Source organism: Haemaphysalis longicornis, unplaced genomic scaffold (assembly GCF_048455015.1).
Source record: "Haemaphysalis longicornis isolate Haplotype H1 unplaced genomic scaffold, Haemaphysalis longicornis Haplotype H1 scaffold_6, whole genome shotgun sequence".
Lineage (NCBI taxonomy): Eukaryota > Metazoa > Arthropoda > Arachnida > Ixodida > Ixodidae > Haemaphysalis > Haemaphysalis longicornis.
Genome location: NW_027526407.1, coordinates 40,268,922 through 40,287,039, shown reverse-complemented (window position 1 = coordinate 40,287,039; position 18,118 = coordinate 40,268,922). Strand labels below are relative to the sequence as shown.

General features: G+C 44.7%; 1 protein-coding gene across 2 annotated transcripts in view; it reads left to right on the top strand.

The window, feature by feature from the left end:
* The window catches only part of LOC144142500 (uncharacterized), a 104,772-nt gene that overhangs the window by 40,038 nt on the left and 46,616 nt on the right, over nt 1–18,118 (top strand). The window lies entirely within an intron of this gene.

Here is an 18,118-nt window from a genome sequence, read left to right as displayed (position 1 = left end):
ATCTGGAAAGCTAAAAATAGGTAACTATAGAATACAGAACAAAGAAAATCGCAATACTGAAGTTGTTTCGACATAATAAAGATTGTCACGTTTTTTGTGTGTTCTAGGAGGCCTTTCTATAGAACCCGCGCTCATCATTCGCTTGTATAATGGTAACTGCAACACAGACGGGATTATGTGGGCGTCATTACTAATGAAAGCTCGGGACGCTGAAGGCTATTGAAGATTAAATAAGGTCAAAAGCCATACGTCTTCTACCTACTGAGGTTTTTTCTCATTTCAGGGCAACAGGTGGTTGGTTTGCAACAGGGTATATATTTACAAGTATGGTAACCTGTTTGTGTTTGCGAGAAGCTATATATGCAGGCTTTTCAGTCACAGCCCTACAGGGTTTACTATTTGTGTTAAGAGAGAGAGAGAGAAAAGACCTTTATTCGGCCGAAGTTACAGGCCGAGCATGTCCACCGCCTGGGCGACCAGTCTGCGCTGCTCTTCTCCTTCAGAGCCAAGCCAGTCGGTCCAGGTGGTGATGGAAAGGGATAGGGAGGGATAGGAGTCGGATAGCCGAGCCACCGGGCAGTAGAATAAGCAATGAGGTAGATCAGCGTAGGCAGTGGGGCAGTTGGGACAAGAGGGGTCAGACCTATAGCGATAGAGGAAAAGGCGGGAGGGAGTGATCAGGGCATTCATTTGGATGTGCTGGAGGAGCCGAGCCTCCGTTACGGTGAGTGATGGGTGAGGAGGCGGGTAGAGGCGTTTGTCAAGACGGAGCTGAAGGTAGACCTCCTTGATGGTACGGCGAAGGGAGAGCCTCGCACCGTCCTCCGAGGGCCCGGGCCAGGGGATCAACGGTGCCCGGTGAAGAGTTTCGCGGGCGAGTTGATGCGCCAACTCATTGCCGTCAATCCCGGAATGTCCAGGGACCCAACGGAGGAAAACTATGGATGGCTGTAGAGCGGAGACCGCTCGTTCGACCTCCTGTTGAAGGATAGAAGGTAGTGAGCGATTTTGTATCTTTATAATAGCGGCGTGAGAGTCAGAAAAGACTGTGTATTCGGGGACGGGGGGGAGAGAAGCAAAGGACTGAAGGGCATGGGTAATGGCGAGAACCTCAAGAGACATTGCTTCCGGAGGGTGAAGGTACGGGCCGCTAGTGTGGGTTTCTGCTTCAGGAAGGTGAGGGTGGTACAGAATGTAACCGCACGAGCCTCGAGGCGCCACAAAAGAGGCATCTGTGTAAGCAATTCCCTGGGTCGCGAAAAGAGGAGAATGATGCTGCGCGGCCGCATGACGATGACCTGCATGAAGGACAGGGGACATGTTTGACGGGAGAGGGAGAATACGAAGGTTGGGCGCCGAAATTGCGTCGGGAGGGGTAATGGGGGAGACGGGAATCGGAGATATACCCGCCTGAACCAGTAACCATTGACCTTGACGGGTAAGGGAGAGCCGAGAAATCTGGGAATCTCGATGGAGATTGAGGAGAGAGCGAAGGGAATGAAAGAGGCCCGTGGCAAAAAGCTTATCTGTAGAAGTGGTGATAGGGAGGTTCAGTGCTGCTTTGTAGAGTCCCACTAAGGCGGTCTCAAGGGTATTCAGTTGAGTGTTGGTGAAGGAGATGTAAGGGATAAATTATAAGAACTTGTTGAGCGCGAGGGCGTGAGCAACCCTGCAGGCATTAGCTTCGTGAAGACCCGCCCGTCGAGTGGCCACACGACGTAGAAGGTGGGTTACCGAGTGGCAGGTCGCGACGGCGCTGTGTAGGGCTTGTATGTTCTTGGCTGCATGCAAAGGAAAACCAAGAACCTTGCATTTGGTGACGACAGGAATGGGAGAACCAGAAATATGAAGAGAGATGAGGGAATTGTGGGCACGCTGGTAAGAGGAACGGTTGAGAAGGAGAAGCTCGGACTTTTCTGGAGCAGGGGAAAGACCAACAGCGGTGAGAAAAGAGTCGATGAGATCCAAGCCACGTTGCAGGGTGCTCTGCACATGGCCCGGAGAGCCAGATGAACACCAAAGGGTGATGTCGTCGGCGTAAAAAATGTGATGAAGATCAGGGATTTCAGATAGTTGGGAAGCCAGAAGAGTCATAGCAATATTGAAAAGGGTGGGGGAAAGAACAGCACCCTGAGGAGTGCCTCGAGTGATGTGGTGGGGGTCGGACAGATGAGAGTCGACTTGAAAGCGAGCCACTCGGTGAGAGAGGAAGGAGCGGAGATAGGAGTACATGCGGGAGCCGCAGGACATTGCGGCAAGCTGTGCCAGGATATGGTCAAGGCACACACCATCAAAGGCTTTACGGACATCGACGGTCACCAGAGCGTGGATTTGGGTGGGGGCGGAAGAGAGAAAGGTGTGCTGGAGAAGCAAAAACATATCCTGAGCACCGACACGGTGACGGAATCCGATGAGAGTATGAGGGAAGAAGTCCCTCTTTTCGAGAAATTCAGAGAGGCGAGTCAGAGCCATACGCTCAAAGGTCTTACCAACGCATGACGTTAAGGATATAGGCCGAAGGTTAGCGATGGAAGGAGGTTTTCTAGGTTTGGGAATCATGGTAATAAGGGAAGACATCCAGTAGCTAGGTAGGCTGCCACTGTCCCAAGCTTGATTAAAAATCTGGAGGAGGAACTCTTTCGCATTGTCGGGGAGGTTGCGGAGAGCCGTGTATGTGATGGCGTCTTCTCCAGGAGCAGAACGCTTAGCATTTCCAACCAGGGCCGCCTCGAGCTCCCGCAGAGTGAAAGGGCGGTCCAGATCAGAATTAGGTTCACCTGAGTAGTCCATATAGCTAGGAGTAAGAGGGGGCGGGAGATAAAGAGAGGCTAGTTGGTTGAAGAGATCGGAGGCTGTTCCTTGAGCAAGAGCTTTAGCTAAAGTGGGAGCAAGCGTGGGCTTAGTGCCTAGGAGAGATTTAAAAAGAGACCATGTCAATCGCGAGTGCAAAGCAGAGTCAAGATTGTCGCAGAGAGCACTCCATCGAGAATGTTCGAGGGAAGCGCAGTGGGCAACAATCTCGTCTCGTAGAGCAGCGATTCTGGAAGCGAGCTGAGTATTTTGGGGTTGGGAGCGGAAGGAGCGCTGCAGTCGTTTACGCCGGCGCCATAAACGGAGAAAGTGAGGGTCAGGGTCTTGGATTGGATGACGGATGCGAGCACGACGACTGCTGCTCGAAAGCGCAGTGGCAATGCCCGACGTCCAGTTCTCATACGACTCAAAAGAGTGGGAGGCCAGAGCCGTGCGGAAGGCGTCCCAGTCAATGTGAGTGACGAGGCGACGTCGCGGGATGTGGGAAACGGATATGGAAAGATGAATCAGAAAATGGTCGCTGAGGAGGTTTTCCGCTGTGACCCGCCACTGAACTGAAAGGGGCCCCCGAGAGAAAGTAAGGTCGGGTGTCGTGGGCCGCTGTGAGGTAGTGCCGGCTCTGGTAGGGGAGCCCGGAGTATTAAGAAGGGTGATGTGGCGTTCCTGTACAAGACAGTGGAGAAGGCGGCCAGGTTTGAGGGTCTGCGGGTAGCCCCAAAGAGTGTGAGGTGCATTGAAGTCACCCCCAAGGATTAGATTGGTGGTGGACGGAAGTGAGTGAAGGAACTTGCCTAGCGCACTGAATAAAGAGGAAGTTACAGGCGGGTTGTAGAACGAGAGAAGTGCCAGTGAGATTTTAGAAGAAGGATCGTAATAGACCACGCCGACTAAATATTTGAGAAGGGTACAGGGTATGTCCAGCGGTTCCACGAGCATGTCGCCACGCACATAAATGGATGCTAGCGGCGTGCTTGTAGCGGCATGATGGGCGCGGTAACCTGGGATGGCACTAGTGGCACGGGCCTCTTGTATCAAAAGAAAATGAGGGAGAAAATGGCGGTTGAGGAGGTACTGATGGAGAGGCGTCTTATTATTGCGTAAGTTTCGGCAGTTCCACTGCACCACCTCCAAACCCTCAGCACTGGACATCTAGGTAGCGGGGGATGTAGAAGGACGGTCCTTTTTCTTAGCCGGGGGGAGTGATTCTTGTAAAGAAATAGCAATGGAACCAAAGGACTTAAGTTGCTCGGATTGGGCATTCAGCGCGGTAAGAACTTTGAGGACGGAGGTTTCGAGCTGAACCAATCGAGTGTGCTGGGCGGTGGACGTGCTTTCGACTAAGTCTGCCAAAGGCAAGAGTTGGGTTGCAGAGGGAGCTGTGGTGAACGTGGCAAGGTGCTGATTGAGCTGCGCAAGTTGGGAGGTAAGACAGGTGGTGGTTGCTTGGAGTGTTTCGGTGAGAGACTGAATCTGCTGTTGCAATTCCTGGGAAACGCGCTGCTGCTCACGCAGCTGGCGTTCGAGCATATTACCAACTTATTTTGTGGGTTTGATTGAATGACTGGTTCTCCTAACGGCCGCTTTGTCATTGACACCGTTATTGACCGATAAAATACACCTTTCATCTTCGCAATAAACCTCGAGAAGAGATGCCGCTCTAACAAGCTTAACGCTCACCGGAGCTTAAAAATATTGTTAGTCAGCGCTGTGCCTGCGTCCTTCACTGTGTCCTGTTTGTAGTGCGCTGTAATACAAGAATGTTAAAAATATCCGCCTTTCAATATTTGGAAATTCCAGATTTCACTTTTACATTGCAAGGATCAGATTTTATTTATGTCCGACCGAGTATTTGGTACCTAAGCTAGAAAAGAGGAAATGTTAGGTTCGTTGGAAAGAATTTTTTTGCACTTACTGAAGCTTATAATTTGACCACGTTAGCAGACCTAACGTAACTGAATTGTAAATAACGAGGAAAGAGGGCAAGTTACCACGGTCTTTCCCGATTTTGTTAACCAAGTAGATTTGGCCATACATGTCAAAGATTGTATTATAAAGCTGTACTTTCCGTTCTAATGCACAATTTTATGGAAATTTATGAACACTCGGACTGGGGACAGAAACGTTTCATATGCCCACAACGTGCTCTTAAGCTTAACGCTTTTGCACGTCTGATGCAGTATATGTTTGCAGCACGTCAAGCCCACCTAGTTTGCATTGATTCACCGTGATACTTTGCGCTACAAATACGGGGACACAGAAAGATTCACCGGCAGGAAGGCTTCTAACTGCTTTGAGCAGCAGACCTGTTAATTTTTTTATTTTTGATATGAATGTTATTGCGGGCATAAATACATGCACTTATGCCCACAATTCGGGGGGGAAAAAATGCGCGTTTCTTGAAGAGGCCTCCTCCTCGGGAGTACACATCAGACAGCAGTGGAAGCAATAAAAAAAACAAAACAATGCAAGAACACCGCCTTAAAAAAAACTAACACTTCGAATATGTAAAGACCAAACAAGCCAATCACACTTGCTACAGTAAATAAATAAACTATTGATTGCATGCGCATATGAAAACTAATCACGCATGTCTAAGCATAGATTGTTACAGTTTCATGCTTATACAAGATAAACAAGTACATAGGTGAGGCATACCGCAATCAATTTGGTTATTAGATACAATGTTCAAAACGTATGAAAGTCAGTTAAAACAGGGCATATCTAGCAGCATAATTTTAGTTTCCCTTTGTATTGCCAATTAGTTTTAGAGTTATAAGCCTCATCACTTACAGAAGAATGGCTGTTACAGAGGGATACAGTTTGATTATGTATAGTTTGGCTACCCTAGTTAGTCCGGGGTTTGTGTCCAACTAAGTAGTTCATACGTAATTTATATACTACCTCTTCTTTCAAATGTTTGTCAAAGAAGAGTGCAGAGCTATTTTTAACTCTGTGATAAAGAAAAATCGCCAATAAATTTTAAAGTTCAACAAAGGGAGGAGGAGGAATTATTTTATTTTTAGAGCGGGCATGAATGCCCTGGTTTGGAAGGAGAGGGACACGGAGGAAGGGAGGGAATAATCAAAAACTGTTCACGGTTCAATCACTTGAAATGGTGGATAGCATTTGAATGTCCATGGTTCCGTGAACATATGGTTCATAGATTTCGTGAAGAGACATGTGCTACGTTCATGACAGGAGTCAGTCCAGGTTATCCCACCAACTTGTAGAGACCACTGGTCCGTGAGTATTCAATTATTTTCTCTATGGCTGAGGCTCTATGGCTCGAACGCGTTGCGAAAGAGTTGCTTACGCTTTTCCGTGGGGAGCCGAGGTCCAATAGTGGCTCGTGACCAGCCGTGCAGTGTGCACAGCGCCATGTCAAATGATATAGGTATTGGATGCACGCCTCGTCACGATACGGGCAGTGTGCGAGCTGTCTCCGTGGTTCTATTTATGTACTACACGAGGGGTTAGCGCCGTGTTGGCATAGATAATATTAGCTATCACTTCCCCCGAACGTGTGAACTTTTTAGAACCAAAAATATAGAGCTTACTCTTTGAGATCGGGCATACGAATCGTAAGGCTTTCTTTTGAAAAGACTGGAGTCGATCCCAGTGAGTTTTAGTACCTAATCCCCATACTAGATGGCTATACAAAAGGTGTGAAAGAATTTGTTAAAACTATAAAATTGTTTTTTCGACCACAATGGTAAGATAATGATTGACATGAGGGATGGGATTATTCTTTGAAGCAAAAATCACACATTTCGTTTTAATAGTATTCAGCCATATATGTAATTCATTAAGCCATGCATTAACTGCCGATTGTAGCCGTGCAAGGTCTATTCTTGAGAAGAAAACATTTGCATCGTCTGCGTAGAGAACAATATCGGGGATTGAGGCGATATTTACGATATCATTAATGTAGGGTAAGAAGACCAAGGGACCGAGAAATAATTCCTGTAAAACTCCGTATTTTATGTTACCTGCCCCTCACCGAATTTTATGAAGCTGTGTGTATTGCTTTCTTGTACTCGGATAACTTTCTGTAAGTTGACCAGACAATCCACGAATTCCATGTATTTCTATTTTCTTGTTACGATGTCATGTTTGAAACCGTCGAAAGCTTTGCTGAAATCTATTAAAATGCCAATGCTATACAGATTCTGCTCGAAGTTTGACAGTATTTTTTCCTTATGTCTAGTAGAGCAGTTTCTGTTGATATAACCTTTTGATACTGCTGTTTACAGATCACGTTTTTTGGCTATTAACCAGCTTTTCACCCTTTCAGAGCTAATACTGTCAGCAATTTTGGAAAAAAGTGGTAATACAGAAATCGGTATATAGTTACTGAAATCACTTTCGTTGCCTTGTCTACTTTAAAAAGAATTGTAACGCGGACAATAATTTTGTGAGGAAATACACCACTTGAAAGCATGTCGTTACATATAAACAAGTGGACCTATATTCAAATCGACAGTGGCTTTGACAGATTGCGGTCTAATATCCTCGTGCCTCTGGGGAGCAAGTGTTTTTCATTGCATTTACTACATGTATGATTGCTTGTTCTAATGTAGGTGAAATAAGGAATCAGAACAGGTGAAAAATCTATAGGAATAAATGCACTTCGAGGATTTCAAATACTGAACGTTACCGGTGGCGCCAGCATTCAGAAAAGTCTAATAAACTGAGTTGCAAGAATTTGGCCAGAGCAAGTTTTTCCATTTATGATTAGTTCAGAAGGTAGTGGTGTTTTTCTACCGGCTACAAGTTTATTGAATTCTTGCCACAGCAACTTAGAGCTGTGGTTACTCACAAAAGCCTTGTTTCATAGTATACCAATCTAACCTTTCTAAGGTCGCCATTCAGCCTATTACGGATTTTTTTTAATTGTATGGCATCATCTTGGTTTTTATTTTTAAGATAAAAGCAAATATAACCTCATATTTGTTAATATGAATATATAAATCTGCAGTAATTCATTCTTTCTTGCCTTTACTGTGCTTTTTAAACACAGCACGTGGAAAGGCACCGTTATAGATTTTCAGGCATGTTTCTAAGAAACTTTCGTACGCTTTAGAAGGGTTTCGTTCTCAGCACACTTTGGTCCAGTCAGTCGCAGGCGCCAAAGAACACAATCTACCGATGTTGGCTTCATTTAGAATTCGTCGGGTACATTTATTGTCTGTCAAATCTTTTTCTAGAGAAAATAACGCAAGAAAGCAAAATGATCACTTCTTTTAGACAAAAATACACCTCACAAGATGTTCTTCGCGGATTGACTCGTAAAACATGCATCAGTTAAATTTTCTGAATAATCTGCAACTTCTGTGGGAGAACCGATTGGAGCTGGTTTCCACAGGGAGCATTCTACATTTGCGCAGTAGACGTAGCCTTAATGCGCGCTTGTCAGCCTTAAAAGTACTACTATGGAGATATTTTTATGTGAGCTACACTACGAACACATTTTATGTTTTTACAGTGCAGTAATCGGCTATATTAACTTCATCATTCATTAAATGCATGTGACACACAGTGCATTTTTCCCTAATCCAAGTGAATATACGCAGATTTTGTTAGGTTTTGGCCGCTTGAGGTGCACGTTATGTGTCTCAACACGAACAAAGCTTTGCGGCCTGTATTTGCTGCATTTTGGTGCTGTAACCTCTTATATTGTTGTTATAATTCCCTTGTGTCTAAGTTGTATCTTGACTACGATTTTTGGTCGTCTTTGCAGCTCATCACCCCCGATTACATTGTCATCTCTCTTCGCCCATTGGCGCGTTTCTCTTGGAAAGCACTACGCCTTCGCGTAGCAGCTATGCGTAACGTGGTGTGTGGGGCCGTTACTACATAATTCTAGGCTAATTGGCACAAGCATAACGTCCCTGGCGCATGAATGCAATGTCCCGTGTGCAGTGTTTTTTTGCAAAATCTTACTGCACAATTACGGCCTGTTGCAGAAATTATGGTGCAGAAATCCCGTACAACTTGTAGGCCAATCCCCCGCAAGTGTGCTCCGTAAGAGGGAAGGCGCAGGGGCCTGTTTATGGTCGCGGACAAAAAATTTCCTGCAATTCTATCCATACGCCGCTTAACTTTGAAATAGGTCTTTTTCATTTATGACATTACCGTTCGCCACTGGACAACACTATAAAACAGCGGCGCTCAACCGTGTGCTCAATTAAATGTTTATTCTCTCTCTCTCTCTCTCTCTCTCTCTCTCTCTCTCTCTCTCTCTCTCTCTCTCTCTCTCTCTCTCTCTCTCTCTCTCTCTCTCTCTCTCTCTCTTTCTCTCTCTCTCTCTCTCTCTCTCTCTCTCTCTCTCGGGGCACTTAAGTCTGCTTGGCGGTTTGAAGGGGAAAGTTGTGGCGATACTTATTGAAGGAATACTGGCACGAAATTTCCATGTTGCGTTTTTTTGGCTGCTATCGGTGCCTAACAGCCCACAATCATACAATGGCTCATTAGATGGCCCACCGCAGTTTAAATATTTATTTTCAGCCTGGTTTATTTGCATAAATTTCGGTTTCGACGAAACGAACACCGAAGTGAGGTCGCCGCTCTTGACGTCACTGTTCCCGTCGTACGATGGCCGGTCAGAACGCTCCCGCCTGTGCAGCCCCACGTCAGTCCCAAAACTATGACGTGATTCACAAGGTGGTATAGCGTGTGCCAACAGCAGCCACTGCATTGGCTGCGTCACGGGAGCCCTGACGTCGGCAGTTTGGGGCGAGGCGCATGGCGATGTACTGAACGCGTCATGCCGATGCCGATATTGAAACCGTATTTGAGAATTCGCGTGCGAGCGAAGGTTAAAACCGATTTAAAATATGTCACACCGAACGGTTACTGCTGAAACTTGCTGGGAGATATCTCAACATACAAAGGAAACTTTTCACATAATTATCTCAGCTTTTACATTTCGTGTCAGTACTCCTTTGCAAATTTTTACTGCTGCATCAGATTTGCGTCTCTTGCCTCGATTTAGTTCCTTCGCCTTTTTCCGCGAATTACTTCGACCGGCTTGTTTCCGTGCTTGCGACTATTTTCAGGGACGAAGCACCTTAGGACTTCGCTTTCTCTGAGGCTTGGCTTCCATTTACAGTGTTGCGCATGCGCGAGGAGCATTGCATTGGATTGTATTTGGATTTGGATTGGATCGGATTGGATTAAATTGAATTGTATCAGATTGGATTGGATTGGAATTGTATACACTGTACACACGCGTTTTCACTCATTTACATGCGCGAATGGGCAATGCCACGGGTGATTTACGGTAAGAATGATCCCCAGTGCTTCGCCCACTCGTCAAGATTCACTTCGCGGAGATGCATGAATTGTTTTTTTTTTTTTTGCTTTGGTTTCTTCGTCTTAAGGCCCGAAGTGCGTCGGGAAGCAGACTGGCGCACGGCCCAGCATCTCTAGAACCAGGGTTCTGAGCGTCTAGCGTTCACCTGTTATAAGCGCGTGCCATTACGTTCACGTGTTACGCGGCATGCACCACTCCACAACATTTAAGTTTGCATTTCACAGTCCTCTGAACTTTGTGAAGCGGGCACATAAGCCCCTCAGGGCTCCCGATTCCCATCCAATTTTCGAAGTTGGTATGCGCCACAAAGAAATGAACAACAAAGCCCACAACTTTCATGCTACCGCTGGCAATAATGAGGGAGCCCCCAACTTGATTAGGATATTCGAAAAGCTCCTCACCATCCGGGATTTATAGGTTTCATTGTAATGATTTGTAAATTGACTTTCGGTTGTAGGTGTATTATAAATGTGCATGGTAGGGCTGCACGCAAAGTGCGAAGTACTGCGGTGTATTCCCCTGCAGACAGGGTGAAAATGTTATACTGACTCTTCGGCTCGTGCGACTTTTCTGGAAATATTGTGAACAGTTTTCTGCTTGCACATATAAATTGCACGTCGAAAGAGCGTGTTACTTTTTTGTATATAGGAGGTATTTATTAATTTTATTTTATTTAAAGATACTGTCAATCCCGGTATGAGAATATTACAGGAGTGGAGTTACATTGTAAAAACAAACAATATGCAGACGGAAAAGCATGTTGCAAACAATTGTTATTAAACCATAGATCACAATTATGGGGCAACATTCGGTGGAGTGAAAGGGAAAAAGACGTCATGGTTACGTGAACATAAACATTGGTTCACTTGCTGATGCAGACAAGACAGAATAATAATATATTAATAACATAACAAAACTTCATTACAGAAGGTGGGCAGGTCGGTCGGCATGGGTAATTAAGGAATATCAATCAATCAATCAATCAATCAATCAATCAATCAATCAATCAATCAATCATTTATTTGCGAGCCCAGGAACAGCCGGGGGGGCCTTTGTGCTGGCGCACGGAAACAGAAACACACGAAACGTAATGTACACATCTCTCAAATACAAAAAAAACGAAAGGATAGCTTATGTTGAAGTTACGGAATGAAAGTCATTTAAGTGCATGAACTCAAGGATAAAAGACAAATGCAGAATAAGAAAAGTTGGCAGTTACGCCAATACAAACTCACAGACATGTTTGCGAAACAGAGTAGGGCAATCATTAAATATATAAAGGTAATCCGAGTACCGATTGTACGTGCATTGCAGTCGGAACACAGGGCACATGACACGCAGACAATTGGGGTTGCAAAAGGTATCATGTTTCCTGGTCCACTTTTGCGGCACATAAAGACGAACATGTTGTAGCAGCTCACCACAAGACACTATGCCGTGCATAATTTTAAAGAGGAAGAGAATATCAGCCTTGTTCCGCCTGGAAGTTAAGCATGATAGCGTCAATGAAGAGGGCGATCCAGGGTTATAATTACTACTATCGCCAAAGCGATGGTTGAAGATAGATATGAACTTATTTTGGACCCTTTCTTCAAGCTTACGGTTTGTTTTGCTCGTGCTGTTCCAGACAACAGATGCATATTCAAGCTAAGGACGACATATAGTTGTGTAGAGCTTGAGAAGAGAAATCGGCTCCTTGAACTCCTTGGACACGCGACAGACAACACCAAGCGATCGAAGAGCTCTACGAGTAATTACCTGAATATGTGGAGAGAAGCTCAGTTTACTGTCAAAAGTGACGCCTAGGTCATTAACCTCTACCACACGTGGGAGTAATTCACCGTTGATGTTATAGGGAAACAAGATGTTGTCAGTCTTTCTTGTGTATGTCATTACCTTAGTTTTATATGTATTAATGAGGAGTTTGTTGCATGAGCACCAATGCGAGAAGGACGAGATTGCTCTCTGGAGAGCAGAACAGCTGGCAGAGTTCGAAACAGATTTAAATATTTTTACATCATCGGCATATAAAAGAAAATTACAATCATTAAATATTGTCGCGACATCATTTATAAAGATTGAGAAAAGAAGTAGCCGGAGAGCTGAGCCCTGAGGGACACCACTGGTGACCTCATAGGAAAGAGAAGACTGTCCATTTACATGCACGAAACATGACCTATCACATAGATAATTGCATATAAGAGATATCAGGGATGGTTGTATATCAAGCTCAGATAGTTTTTTGGCTAAGAGCTCGTGGCAGACGACATCAAAAACCTTGCTTAAATCAAAGTAGACTACATCAAGTTGACCTCTCCCTTGCACAGCTTCCGAAGCATGCAGCATGAAGTTGACGAGATTGGTAGTGGTCGATCGGCCCGCGAAAAAACCATGCTGTTCAGGTATTAATGTGGTATTTATACTGAATATGAGTAGTTTATGCAGTATTGACTCAAACAATTTAGAAGCAGCACATAGAATAGATATCGGTCGGTAGTTCGCGGGGTCCAATTTTGAACCTGTCTTAAATACAGGAACAACCCTTGCAGGAACAACCCTTGCATAATATAATAATAATAATAATATATGTACGTGACGCAAATGTGAATAATTTCTTTCAATCTGTAGAGACGAAGTTAAATAAGTGAGTTGTTTTAATTGCACGGAATAAAGACAAAAAGTGCGGAGATAGTGTGGTCGTGGGGCTCTCGAGTACTGGTGTGGAGACTCCGGTACCAATATCATCGGATCACACGTGCTTTATTATTTCCTCTTTGCTGCGACCGCCTTGTTTTTTACTTAAAAACAACACCCAATGATGGTGTTTCACAAATTGGAAAGGCTTTTCCCAGAAGAATACCAGTCGCTAACGAATCGCCAAAATTTTTTTGCAAATGCGATATTAGAGACTTTTGATTTCACAGCTTGTCAAGTCAAACAGTAATTACAGAACCAATGCTACAAAAACTTGGTAAGAAGAATGAATAAAAAGATGCTCTCACATTCTGCAGCTCGACATTGTACATTCGCCTTCGTTTTGCCAACGTTGGTATATACTGGATTCGGACCTAACAATAACCGTAACAGAAACGAAAACTTGTTTTATAAACTTCTGTCTTATATTGATAAAATACGCAGCAGCGGTGTTAACGTCTTCTTTGTGCAATCTTGGATAGTTTGGTGTAATTATTGTAAGCTCAGACGAAAATTACTCTGCAGCTGATCAAACCTCTCCGTACGAGTGTACTCATGCCGCCGATTACTTAAGTCCATAAAAATGTGATTTCAGGGAACTCTAATGAGGTATAGAATAGCACCCTCGATCACAATGACTGAACTTTTATATAGCCGCCATGCTAGCAAAAAGTTTCCCTAGTTATAGGATTTCTTCCGAAGGTAAGTTACTTTCGCTCTAATACGCCCACACGAAAACGAACTCGCATAGCACTACGCCCTGGACCGGAACTGTTTAACCGCGAAAAGTTCTGTTTAGTTTACTAGGCTGGAGTGCTCTTCCAGGCATTGAAAACTACGTGTGTGGCTGACTTCGACTGCGTGTGTTTATATGCGCTCATACACGTGTGCATGTGTGTGCGTTCGCTGGTGAGTGTGTGTCTTCATACACAACCGTCATAACTGCCTCTCACCGTGGAGATACTGTTTAGGTTATTGAGACAAGGTATATTTATATACACCTTAGTAATCCTACAAGATAATGATGCGCAATTCTCACTGATGCCGCTTTCCCAACTTTTCGGATAGTGAAGCTCCCAAGAGTCGCGGCAACTGATGCAAAAGTGGGGCCATCAACTTAATCGAAAGTGGAGCGCGTTTGCCAGTATCAGAAAGAATTAGCGACTAATGGACAAAATGCAGCCACGGGTCACGTGTAAGACCACGTGACAATGGCTGTACTGAAATAAAGGCCCTGTCTGTGGGAAAGAGGGCTCTCGTTGTGAGTAGCGGAGTGTCTCAGCAGCTTCCCATGGGGAGATATGGTTGGTTCTGAAGTTTCTGCTACAACCGTTTCCGTCACCGAAGTCGGATCTGTATCCATCTGCTGCGAAGTATTGCGCTATGGGTCATTCGTCGAAGGGATCAGGCTAATCAGCAGGTTTCACAGGTTCTTCGGATATTCCTTCTTTTCTTGGGAGGATTCGCACGGAGAATGGACTGCATCAGCAACTGTATGGTGCCCATACCTTGCATTTGCCTGCGCTTCTTGGTGTCTGTTCGATTTCGTCATGCTGAAGGATGTTTATTACGTCGTGGGCGTTCCGCCAAATTACAACGGTGAGCCTCTTGAAGCGACTGACATAATCAACTCAGCTCTGTACCTCATTCGTTGCCTTGGAATACAGCTGGCCAACGTCGTGACTCTACTTTCCTATTCGAACGACTTCTGCGATGTCGTCATCAAGCTGCAAACCATTGAAAAGACTTTTCAAAGCGCCATGAATCTCCGGCCGGTAGCAAAGTTCATCCTTTGGCAGAACGTCGTTTTCTCGGTGATGGCATTTCTCTCCGTATGTGACTGGATAATTAAGACTGACGGTTACATGGAGCCATTCTATGTGAAATTCCTTTACGGAGTCTTCAGCTTACTTTTCGTAGAAATGGCTTGCATGGTTTCCTTAAGTTGGGTCATGTATCTCAGCCGGGCGTTCGCTTCCTTTTTGGCCTGCGTCAATGAAGACATTGAGCGACTGGACGCCGGGCAGCCGCTTGAGAAGTCCAAGCTGCGCGCGCAACATGTTCGGTACTATGAATTGTGGCAGGCTTTTCTGCAGTGCGATAGAATCTTCAGTGCCTGTCTCCTCGTTAGTGTGCCGCTCAACATTATGCATGCTGCTCCGTGGGCCTACTACCTTCTTATATCCGGGAATGATGTAGGCGAAGTCTGTGCACAAGTGTTTGGTTTCACCACCGTTTGGGCTGAACTTTTCTATCTCGGGACCCACGGCAGCGCTGCGCAACGGCAGGTGAGCATTTTGTGTGCATGCAGTTTTGCGGGCAGATTTTGCTTTCTACCTGCCACCGTCAAACGACAAATCACAACCTATTCACTGCAAAGGTTCTGAATTTGCGTTGCTGTTCGCTATGTCAAAGCAATAGGTTACGTGAGTCAAAGGCTTATGGGTGTGTCCACTGGCCCTGTCAAAAGAGAAACTCAATTTATTTATTTGTTTATTTATTTATTTATTTATTTATTTATTTATTTATTTCAGATACCTTACAAGCACTTGGCGAGGGCATTAAGTTAGGGGAGCTAACAGAGGCATGAGTAGAAGTTTAGCAAATACCACAGGTAAAAGGAGTCAGAAAGTAAGCGCGAAACATAACATGGAAACCAGAACTAAATAGGTATAAGTGAGCGTGACATATAATCACCGAACAACATAAACGTCAGCTCACGGCACATAGCATTAGAAAAACTATACAATATCGGTAACTGACATTGACAAAGGAATGTGGCATAACAAACGGGAAATGTCATAACAGCGCCTACAGGGAATCTGAACAGTTTGTTCAGATAGAATTTTACAAAAAAGATGAAGCAAAAAAGAATCGGTGGGCAGAATTATTTATGTTAACAAGAAATCCTCATATTACTGTGATGTGCGAATAAACACGTTGTTTTCGGCTGAGGTAATTTTTACGGTTCTACGCTTTTGTTTTGTAATATTCCGTTTATGTCTAGCGCCTGTACCGTCCCCATTCCTTCATTTCATTTATCGCATTTACTTAACCACAAGGGCCCGAAGTCATCGTATAAGTGGAGGGCGTGCATCGAAGTTGGTGCAGCTTCATAAGAAGGTAGCAATACTACAACTCCTACAGCCCCACAACAATTCCTAGGTGTTCTCATCTATTTTCCGCAAGGAAATGTGCATACGTTATCCCAATACCAACTTGCCCTACTTTATACTATAATTACATGACGTTTGTCATTGCGAACTTGCGACACCTGACTTCAGGTTACCCAAAATCTTGCACACGTTATACTCCTTCTACCCACCTCTTATGCATTTTCACGGGCACTAGAGCGACGGCAACCGTTTGGCAACCTTAATTGATAGAAATCGTTTGGAAATGATTCATTATTGGTATATTTCTTACGTGGTTTAGATAGTTCAGACTAATAAAAAATATGCTGACCTAAGATAGGCCGATGTGCAAACTATTACTGAATCTAGCTTCCTTAAATGGGAATCCAGCAGTAGTGGCAAGGGTGGAAACTTCTTCAGGTGCCTTGTGATTGCAATTACCACTGAGCTTGCTCGGCAGATCTGAAAAACAAACTGCTTTCGCCTTTTTGGAACGTCGTGGCATTGAAACCGGTTCCCTTAGATTTTCAGGCGGCAGACTCAGTCAGTCGGCCTTCATACTTCCTTTTTTTTTCATATAAGCCGTTCACTACTTAAAAGTCAATATAAATAAAGATATTATATGAACTAAGTTCAGGATTTAGCCGTAGCAATGTCATCAATACACGATGAAAGATGGAGACCAAACTGAACATTGTGAGCTAATACGCACGCGATGTTTAGGCCGGTGATAACCATGCACATTCTTTGAGCAGGGGTACCAGCCTAAGAAAGAGTCATTTTGGTCACACACATTTCTGTTATTAACGGTCATTCTATGAAAACCTGGTATGAAGAAACCATCTGTTCAGCATGTCTGTTCAACAAACGTGTTTTGCAAGATATGCAAGGCGAAGCTGTAGAGCATCAGAGTTAGAGAAGGGTACACGTAGTTTCTTTCTTCATTTCCTTAAGGTGGCGATAACAGCCCTGAGGTTACGGTTATGTAAACTGATTGATGTGGTTGCAGCGTTTGATTGTAAAGTGAAGTGACATCTTTCCCCGGCCATTTTTAGGTAGTTGAGTGATTCAGGTTTGTGTAGCCCTTTCTACCAAACCATTTTAGCAAGAACTATGTGAAATATTTCTTGTGTGGTTTTAAAATGTCCATCTTCATGTTCCAACAATGATCAACGCTATTTTAATCACAGAAATACAATGTGCATGTTTATGAACTTCTCAATACCGCCTTTTGGTGTGCTTAGAAGTAGAGACACATTGGAGATCACAATCCCGTCTTTTGTTTGCACGGCGCACAGATTCCCACAGTCGGTGTCATTGTCCTCGTTCGAGTGGGTGTATGGTATTTCGGAAACGTGAAGTACATAAATGACCTATTTACAGTGGTTGGTCGATGCAAATCCTTATTCACCGCAGTATAAACTATTGCAAAGTGAACCGGATGACGCCCTTTTCGTCTTGTGGGGAGAAATTGATATCACAACTTCGCAGAGTGTTTTTGCGAAGGTCACGTCTCACGCTATCCATCACCTATATGGGGCTGGATGATGTGCATCATACTCATGTAGTTCTTCAAACTTTTTCGTCATGAACTGAAAAACGTATTCACGTATGGCATGCAGACGTCCACATTTCAGTCACCGACGACTATCACCAGAGTGTCCTACACCTGCTGCTCGTTTCACTCGTCGCTTTTTCACAGTATGCCAGCCATTACATTTCCTTCTCTATTTTCTCCGTGTGTCTTCATAAACGTGCAGCTCTAAAAGAATTCATATACTTGTCCTTCGCAAAGCGTCCATGGATTGCAAGTTCAATTAATTATCCGTGGCATTTGCTCTTTGGGAGTCAAACTAGTGTCGCGATAGCCAAAGAGAGATGAGGCGACAGAGGACCGCACGGTTTCGACCGTGAACCCGAATTGGGGTTCCCGTTAATTCTCTGCTCGGTGCTGGCACAACACTAGCTGCAAGTGGCCAGCACTCATCGATGGTGACTGAGACAACCCTTGGGGGTTGACCATTTGTGGCGTTAGACGACTCTACTTGCTGGGCGCTGCCACATAGCCCCTCCCTCTGAGGCGGAGGCTCGATGAGCAGCCCGTGTAGTATGGGGCAAGAAAGTGCATAACTATGTGCAAGTGCGTCTCCGTGAGTAACCGGTT